The 9,374-nt window shown below is 35.1% G+C and overlaps 1 long non-coding RNA gene across 1 annotated transcript; it reads left to right on the forward strand.

Moving 5' to 3' along the window:
• The first annotated feature begins 7,237 nt into the window (after window positions 1-7,237).
• Window positions 7,238-8,741, forward strand: LOC123867613. Its single transcript, XR_006796457.1, has 3 exons — window positions 7,238-7,410; window positions 7,828-8,000; window positions 8,459-8,741. It is a non-coding gene; the product is annotated as an uncharacterized LOC123867613 (long non-coding RNA).
• The last annotated feature ends 633 nt before the right edge of the window (window positions 8,742-9,374 follow it).

Genomic DNA, 9,374 nt, shown 5'->3' on the forward strand with positions numbered 1-9,374 from the left:
TCTCTGTCTGTCTGGTATCTTTTTACGGCCTATCTGTTTAACCGTTCTTAATAAAATTTGGTGCAGAGATAGCTTGCATCCCAGGGAAGGACATACCTATGCTACTTTTCGTTAGAGAAAATCTAAGAATCCACGGTATGTTAAAACCCTAAACCTAAGTGAAAAAGGCATATATTACTTTTATCCACGATTAAGTTTCCACGTTATTTAAAAAACTAAATCCACTCGGACGAAGTCGCGTGTATCATGTAGTATGACTGTAAATATAATATGGGGTCATGTAGAGGTATCGAAGTATATCTAGAGATTATGTGGTACCTACCTAGAAGTAACTCTACTACACACCTTTTCTCTATCGTAATCGTGTGCAATAGAATGAAGAAGGTAGAAGAAATGACCTGAATTAATTATTATTTGTTTCAAATGGGACAGCCTGTGCCACTTATGTTGATGTCAAGACTCAAAGACCGGTTCGCAAAGCAGCTTCTACTGAAAAAGTGAGAAGAGAAGGAAAACCGAAAACAAAAAAAAATACGATTTTCGCGATGCATTTTGCATGCGTAATAAACACCATTGCGTATATTTGCTATTTTTAACAATTTCAAAATAGTTCTTTAGTAGAATATGAGACCTTATTAATTTATGGATTTTATTGCATGCATGCTATTGACGTATTGTCGTTGTTGTTTAAAACAATGTACGTAATGCAGCTAATGCTATCAACATATAATCAGTCATGCAACGACTAGCAGCTTTCAATTGCACAGTAAATTACAATATAGGAATTGCAAAACAGTTATACATTCTAATATAGGTACCTAAGGTATACAAAGTCACGAATTCGTATGATTTGTATAACAATTCAATACGAGTAGGTCCTACATATTTTATAGTCGCGGTTCAGTTCCCATGGTTATTGTGGCCGTCGAATAAAAATAACGACGTGACGGTGCAATAGCTATAGTGGACAGGTCATTGCTTAAATAAATCAAGATGGTAACAACTAATAAAATATTCTTCATACACGGTAACGGGCGTGCAATACAAACGCCGGCTACCGATTCTGTGAAGTTGTTTGGAAAGCAGGCTGTGATTTGCAAGGTCACGCGTATAACACGGATGTTCCCGATATTGAAATGTACAGACGTGCTTTATTCACCTACATATCAACATATGCAATTTTAAAAGATCGGAGCCAAGTGGCTGACCCGTGATAAATTTCAACCTTACGCGGCGGCTCCAAGCCATCATTTCACTTGGAGAAAACTCCGTGTCTCAACGTTGCCCAATGCGACAGCAGTATGAGAAACAAATACTCATATTGAATACGAAGCAGATGAACGGTACGACACATCGTATGGTAAATTCCGTATTGCGAATTATTAAATTATTTATGCCGCATATCGCCGTGTGCCGCCGATCGCTGAACCACAATATCGGGAATCCCTGTTCGCTACTAATGCAATAATTTGGCGTATTTTGCAATCGCGTATTGAATATTGAATAGTTGGTAAATAGTTTATGTTCTCGTCGTGGATTTCAGAGTACGTGATCCGGCGCGGTTCGGCTCGTTGTGAAATTGGGCGACACACAGATAACATACGTTAACAAGTGGTCGTTTCGAATAAAATTTTATGTTCTAGCTGTGCTTAGATTTATATCAGATAACCATGGATCACTTGATCCATATTGATATAGAATTATATTGATCAAACTTGTTTATAGCCTTTGACTTTCTGGAAAAGGAACCCACTCTTCTATATTCCTGATTCCAGGAACTAAAGTGAAAAAAATGTGAATAATAAAATGTTATCAACTTTTTATACATCTTTTAATTGCAAATAAACTTTGAGTACTTACTTATATTTTAGGCATTTATTCTAATTTATTTATATTATGTAGTAACCAGTAACTAATGGTATCTAAGTACTTCATTTCAAAAAAACCAAATCGGTTCAGTCATTGTGGCGTGAAGTAACAAATATCCAAACATACAAATTTTACAAAACACATTAATAACTAAAATTAAAAAATATTTTTACCTAATGCGATTCATATTCAAACTGACTAAAATATCATCTGAATTTAATAGTGACAAGTTATTGGTAAAAGCATCAATATCGTTTACGTTTATTGCAAGCCTGCACGATACGGCTCGATGAGCTGATATTCTTGGCAAAGCATGTTCATTATGTTTAATATCAATGCGTTTATAGAGCATTGAAAAATTATGGATAAGCCAATCCCTGACAAAAATTTAATTAATACTTAATAGCTTTTGCCTGCATCTTCGTCCACATAATATGCACACAAAAAGCCCACAGGAACTGGAAACATATTTTGTTCTCTCGGGATAAAATTGCAGCCATCTTGCCTGCCTGCATAAATCAAGATCAAAAGCCGTTTCAAAGATTAGACGCAAATAAACATTTAAAAAAGAAATGTTATTATAATATGTTTAAGTAATTGCCTAATTTAGGTAGAATTAACGGCGAAGGAAAACATCTTGAGGAAACCTGCATGCCTGAGAGTTCTTCATATTGTTCTCAAAAGTGTGGCTCACTTGGCCAGCGTGGTAGACTAAGGCCAAAGTCCCTTCTCATTCTGATAGCTCTAAGTATAGTGAGCTGGCGATAGGTTGATCAAGTATAAGTAAGTATAAAAGCTATATAATATGACATAATATTATGTATAATTTGTATATTGTAGGTATATGTATTGAAGACTTCTTTTTCAATTTAATTTATTTGTTTGAATTAAAATGATATAAAAATAGCATAGCAAAATAGCAACAAACCCATTTCTTGTAGGTACATACCTAATATAAAATGTATAAAACGTATAAAATGATTACCTAAAGTTGAAAATTAACCGCCATCCGCGTATTTCACGAGAATTGAAATACTCAGTATTGCGAAACTTGGTATTCTCGTAAATATTTTTATGTGCTCCGTTTAATTTGAATAATTCCATGTACTTGCGATTCTGCAAAAGAGGATTCTTCATCTGTACTGATCGTGAGGTGCTTTTTAATCACATTCATATTGACACGCAATTACAATAAATAAACTTTTCCATGTATAAAGTCTACAAAGAACATCTTTATCAACAAGAATAGGTACTAGGTAGGTATTATAGTATTTGTATTTAATATTATGTTCTATCGTACCAATATTATAAATGCGAAAGTTTGTATGTATGTATGTATGTTTGTTACTCTTTCACGTAAAAACTACTGGACGGATTTGGCTGTTTGGAATGGAAATAGATTATACCATGGATTAACATATACACTACTTTTTATTCCGGAAAATCAATGAGTTCCTACGGGATTTCGAAAACCTAAATCCCCGCGGACGAAGTCGCGGCTATCAGCTAAGTAATAAATAATTTCAACAATTGTTTTTCCAAATAAAAATAAAATTTATTTCTCATCTGCTCATCTGTGAAAGCTAATACTTTTCTTTATCTGCTATAGTATCCATGTCTTCTAATGATAACCGTGCATTGCGTGTGTAGTCAATCGCGGACAAAATAGAAATGATTTAATTTGGCCACTGAGTGGCTCCGAGGGACGACTTACGTGCGTTGGCACAGCATAAAAGTATCAGCTAAAATACTCGGTGCAAAATATTTTAGCAATGGAAATAGTAAATATTATCAATTAGATGATGATTTGGTTTTTAAAAATCCCGTGCGAACTCTTTGATTTTCCGGGACAAAAAGTTGCATAAGTCAATTTCCGGGATGCAAGCTACCTCTGCAGCAAATTTCATATACATCGGTTAAACAGATAGAGCTTTAAGAATCCCGTGGGAATTCTTTCCCGGGATGTAAGCTAACTCTGTACGAAATTTCATCAAAATCGGTTAAATTGTTGGGCCATGAACAGCTACCAGACAGAAAGACAGATAAACGGACATACAAACAGACAGATACACTTTTGCATTTATAATATTAGTATTCATAAGTACAAATATTACAGCTACATTTATAGACTTTTAGATTTAGTTATTTAATTTAACATTAGCGTTCTGGGATTCTGGGATTGGAATAACACACAATCTCTCATAGTTGAAACCTTTATTGTCACCACGAGATTTTAAGTCTATTTTAATAATGTAAACCATATCAGCTGATCCTAATTTTATCAAGATGAGATCAGAAGATAACTTTTTTTAAAAATATAGACAAACTGACCCAAACAGAATGTGAAAATTGATGTGTAATAACAAATATTGTTAAAATTGTTATTTTATCTATCGGATTATTATAGAATACTATAAGCTCGCGTGTCAAACTTACTCGTATTAAAAATCTCTCAAATTGACTGTAGCAGATAGACTGTGTCAACACATTGGCTCCGATACCGTTCGTCATCGAAGCCGTCGCGTGACCTGCTAGTGTTGACTTTATGGAGTGCTCGGGAACAAATTCAAAACACACCTCACCTCGTTATAAGGCTCCCTTTTATGAGTTATTTCACGATTTAGTCAAAACAACGTGTTAACATGAAAGTTAGGAGTAACAATGAAACATTAGGATTGCGTTAGTTTATAAAACACTTGTTTATTATGAGTGCGTATCTTGATATGACATTATGCGAAGACCGAACAACCCCATATATGCTATAAACTAACTAAATGAACCTAAATATTATCTTCTTCTCTTCTCTTTTAATCACATAACTGAAGCTTGTAATTTGTAATTTTTTGTACACTGGGAGTTTTACAAAATAATATTATGATTGCTATTTTAACTATGTTTAATATTACTATTTAATGAATAATGAACAGTTACAAAGCTAAACAGGCCTAAAATAGGACTACTAACTTACCCACCAAATTCCAAGGGAAGCATCATCTGCTACTATAATCTCATACCCTTTGTAACTACCCCTAATATCAATTTGGTAGACGTATTTCTTTAGTTGAACAATGCGCAGTTGTCAAATAAAGACGACAATGAGTCAATGTTACAAGCAAAACAAAATTGAACAAATTGTTTAATATACATAACTTGAGATAAAAATTGGGCATCGTGGGGTACTGCAAAGTTAACCCCCGGGCGCCCGGCGAGGCCGGGGGTTCGTAATTGAAAAATAAAAGGCCGTAATAATAGAATTTACATTACGTGCTTTTCAATGACAAATTTTGCTGTCTGTGTTTTTGTCAGGAGATTGAAATTGACTTACATGCATACACTCGTACCTACAATAGTGATTATCTTGCTCCGCGCACGTATTTGGAATTGAAAAATCCATTTAATTGTATTTTCTTTACCATCCTACTTAATATTATAAACGCGAAAGTTTGTCAGTATGTATGTATGGATGATGTTTGTTACTCTTTCACGCAAAACGCATGCACCTAATCTATGTCGCTACGCATATTATGTGTCACGCACAAGCGTAGCTACGAAATTGTCTTCACTTTTTAGTTTTCAAATACAATTGTATGAGCTTTGCCTACCTGGAGTTTTATGAGCTTTGCCTACCTGGTATATGTGTGGTGATGTATTAAGTTAATACAAAAGCCTTTAAGGCTACCAAGTCACAGACGTGTAAATGTATAACAATGTTCTAACGCGGTAAACATATTAGGGAAACCAAATAAAGCATAAACATATGCAATGAAATACCGAAGCGGAGCGTCCAAACATTTGTATGCAGATATTACGGTATACAGTAGAATTGTTTCGCGCTCCGACCAACATTTCCGTACAATACAAGAACATTGGTCGAGGCGTGGCCTGGCTTGTTAGCGCGGGTGTAAATATGCGCCGGCGCAGGTCCAGAGGTCGCTTACTGTCTCTACCGCATTGTGCAGTGAAGTACAAGCTTCATTATATTATTGTCATAACTTATCATAGATACACAAAATTATTGTAAGTAGACTTTATAATTTTGATATAAGCGTAAAAGGAAATAATTTCAGATGAATGTTATTAAATCAGTAAGTACGAGAGTTACCTACCTAAATTTAAGATTATATATAGGTAAAATTAGTAGAATATATAGTGACCTGGAATGGAATCAAAACCCACAATTGATTTTAAACACTACAACAAACAACATTCTGAAATATTTCCACTAAGTAGGTAGGTATATTTTGCAATAACAAAATACTTACTTGAAATATATGGAAGGGCGTTATAAATCGAAACAAAAGTCAACATTTCAATTAACAGACATGAAGCAAGTCCATGTGGTAGCGAATTTAGTTGATCGCACATTGCCGCAAAGCCTTAAGCGACGAAAGAGGCGCAAGAGCGTAAGTGGCATGAAATAGGTAGTTATAATTAATAGAATTAGCATTTATCTAGATATTATGCAAGATTATATGAACAAGGTAGACTTTTACAGTTAATATTGTATACAATTATGAGTTGAAACCACATGTAGTCAATTTCTAGTCAAATTGCAATTAACAACTTCAGCAGAACAAGTCGAACTCGTAGACAACTTATTATGTCATCCCCATTTTCAGTAGCTGCTGAAAAAGGCGTAAAGTGCAGCTATGCAGCTCTTGCGATAATGTGCGATCAACTTTATGTTACATGTGAGTAATGTATTCGACTATTGCTGTTAGTTTATAGGGTAATGTACTCTGTGAATAACTGAACGTAATATGGCGAGTTTTGAAGCAACATTTTATATTGATAGGCACCAGCTTGCACCTATATTTTAGCCCTGTTAGGTACAGTTCATTCTAATACGAAACTATATGAAACATATTTTTTTCTCACAAATTCCTATTAAAAGTAATTATCTATAGATTTAGAATTCAATGCTGTGAAACAACATATTTTTACAAGTAAATTAGGTAACTCTACTATGAAATCCCGACAGAAGAAAATCCTGAAAGCGATGTTGGAACTTTTTTCAAAACCAGACCCCTAATTGATTACAGCAGAATGCTAATTATGAAGCATACCTACTATTGGAATGCTTAATCGTAAGATGATATAGCGTTGCTGGTAGAAAACATATAGAATACTTATACTAAATTACCAAATTGATCCACTCAGAAATCTAACCCTGAACCCAGATTTTAAGCCCACAGCATACCTAAATCACTGCACCAGGGAGGTTTTCGAATTGTTCAAGCGTGAAATAGTTACTTACAAGAACTCACTATAGTTTATCGCAATTTTATTGTAAAAGGCTTCGCCGATTTAATATTGCGTTCCATAATTGTTAATTAGCATATTTTCATTTTATTCATAGCAACAAAGTTCGTAGGGTTGGCATCTGTTCGCCAATCATTGGAAGGTTTATTTCGTACTAAATACGATCAACCTACTTGGATTACAATGTACGATCTACCTACTTGGATTTTCTTCGAAAAATATTCTAAAAATGAGAAATTGATCTATCTGTTTGTCAACTACTGTGAAAAATCTAATCAAGTAAATTTTTAAGGACTTATGACTTATTCTAAATTTTATTGTGAAAGAAATTTGAGCCAACAAATAATAAGATTTTTAGACGCAGAATAGATCACTGAATTTCAAATGAAGATAAAATGAAGGGCATCAGTCATTTAATTAGTTAAAATAAGTAAATAACTTTTCATTTGCCGTGTCCTGCTCTACGGAAGCTGTCAGATTTACGTCTATTTTTGTCCTTGTTTCACTGCTATTTAATTATATTGTCTGTCATGCTATGCGCTAACTTAATTAAACTTAATACGTAGCAACCCTAGTGACACATAGATAACAAAGGTGGCGCGGGCGCATACCTTTCTCGATGCACCAACGCCTTACCTAATTAAAGCGGGACGTGACATAGCTTCGTTATAAATTTTTAATCTGTTGCCATTTCAGAAGAAATAACCAGTAGAAAAGAAACAAAACATCACGAGAATCCCATTCAGTTAACGTATTTTAATGTATCTTTATCAATTAAAATAGGAACTATTAGAATTAATCACAGAAAAAAAGGATGTATTTACCTACTCAAGTGACATAAAATTCTAGCCTCTTATATTCTTCTTTGAGTAAGTATGAGTTAAGTTAACAACATATGGTATTATTCATTCTTTTTCTAAAATACAAACCGGCTAACCTCCCCTTCAAACGTATATAACGAATGATGAAGCGTTGCCGATCACGGGGTAAAATATAAATCGAAGCGTTATCATCTTCGGCAATCACCGCAGACGATCGCCTCAGTCGAGAGTCGCCTCGGTGAATAAATATCGATTTCCATACACAAATGTGAGGAGAAGTGTAACCAAAGCGCGACAAGGGACGCACGTCAACCGGCCGCACTGGCAGCCACCGCTGATCTATAACTCCTTATTATTATTTGAATGAGATCTATTGATCGCAAAGGTGTGGAACTCGCGATCCGATCCTCTGAAGATCATTTTGTTCGTCTGGAACGACCGCTTTTGAACTAACTTGACGTTACAATGGAGACCGGTGACGGCAATGATTTAAAATCTGTTAACAGGACGCTTCTCTTTTTAACGATTGGTATACAATTTCCATAAATGGGCTCTCCAGATGATCTCAGTATTCGGAATGCATTACATATAATAAGGAATAACACGCTAAAAGCGCTGCATAAAATGGTACCTACTGGACGGTCTATTGGAATACTCTCGATGTGGTCTGAGAGCGAACAATGTTGTGAGGGATTATACGTGATGAAACTGAAATCCCCACCCTAATGAGGTTCTGTTCATTGCTTCCCGTATTATCTCAAGCAATTATCTGCTACTCCCGTCCTATTGTGGAGGCGAAGCATCGAGATGTCAATTAATGTTCAATACTGTTATTAAAACATCTTGATACTTATCATTCATTGGTATTTATTTTCGTAAATACATAGTTCATTAATCTTTTTTTATCTTGCCAAAATTATAAACTTTTCACTGTTATTGTAATTGTTAATTTCAGCAACCTTATTTTACTACTACGTTCTCGAGAATTGAGTCTAAACAGTTTACAAGAGCTGGGAAGTACTACAACCTCATGAATTGTTTTCGCTCCCACATTTTTGCTAGAAGACGTATTCGCAACTCGCATCATTGAATCTAGATGTGGGTCGCACTACCTCTCAAGGCGGTCGGTGCCAATCATCGGTGATAAAATAATGACTCCTCTGCAGGAAACGCAGTTATTCGCAACGCCCGCGCCACCCGCCGCCGCCCGCGCATAGGGGCTTTTAATCAACACTTTATTGTTTAATGACCCCTCGTCCGACTCGTAAATTAAAAGGGTGACGGCTCAAACCCTATTGACGAATGCGTAATATGTGAACGGATTTGCGCTGAATATTTGATGATAGATAATAATAGCTGTTACACCACACAAGCTCATCTACCTATACGTATGCATAATACTAAAACATTTTTAATTATTAT

This window comes from Maniola jurtina, chromosome 1, assembly GCF_905333055.1.
Source record: "Maniola jurtina chromosome 1, ilManJurt1.1, whole genome shotgun sequence".
NCBI lineage: Eukaryota > Metazoa > Arthropoda > Insecta > Lepidoptera > Nymphalidae > Maniola > Maniola jurtina.